A 980-nucleotide genomic window follows, 5' to 3' on the forward strand; every position below is an offset into this window, starting at 1 on the left:
AAGTGACTCCAATGTTCAGGAGGTTGATTGGTTCATCTAAGGCGAATTAATTATATTCTTTCAAATCAAGTTTTCCATGTATATAACAAAAATTTTGGATTACATAATGGTTTTTAATTTGTTTTCCTTTCGGGGCGGGGGGGAGTCACAAATCTCCATTCTTCAAATAATCTTACCCTTGTGGAAATAAACGAAGACCAATCAAATAAGAAACACAAAGGCTGTATATTCAGAGCTTGCTATACAGCTAGAGAGTCAACCACCCTCACTTGATTTTTTTGCAGATACTCAAAGCAGTCAGAGGAGAGGAAAGGCTTTGTAGTGGTAAAGGGAAGGCTTCAGGTGTGTCCAGCCTGGAGGTGTTGTCTTGGGGCATCCTGTACAATTGGGTATGGGTGCAGAATTGGGTTTTGCTAGGTGTTCTAAGTTGGAAACAGGGGGGAAAATTAAAGAACCTAATAGTCACGGTCTTTTGGGGCTAATTATTATATACAAGTTATTGTTTAGCTTCCCAAATTATTATTAGAGATAGTAATCTGGCCTCCTATCATTCCAATTTATAGTAGGCTGGCTTCTTGGGTTGTTTCTTGTAGGTAAGGAGGTTGATTTCCTGGACAGGTTGCTGCAGATTTGGGTCAGAGTTTTATCTTAATATATGACCTGGCTATTTTTCCTATTTTTGGTCAGTCTATCACATTTATCACCCAACTTCCTGTCACCTAAAGAAATTAAAAGGAAAAGAATAGAAAGGGAGAAACAAAGCCTACATCTTGCCTCATATAATAGTAAGGACTGTTACCCACCTCAACTCCCATCAGTTAACTCTTTCCTATTTGGGGGGAAAGTGTGCTGCCTGAGCCCACTCCGAAGAGGCTACAGTCTGTGATTGAGAGCTCATAAGCATTATGTTAGCATCTCTGAAACATGCTTTCTATTTCCCCATATGGACCCAATTTGGATCAGCTCTTTCTTCACTTCCC

Source organism: Myotis davidii, unplaced genomic scaffold (genome assembly GCF_000327345.1).
Source record: "Myotis davidii unplaced genomic scaffold, ASM32734v1 scaffold1884, whole genome shotgun sequence".
Taxonomy (NCBI): domain Eukaryota; kingdom Metazoa; phylum Chordata; class Mammalia; order Chiroptera; family Vespertilionidae; genus Myotis; species Myotis davidii.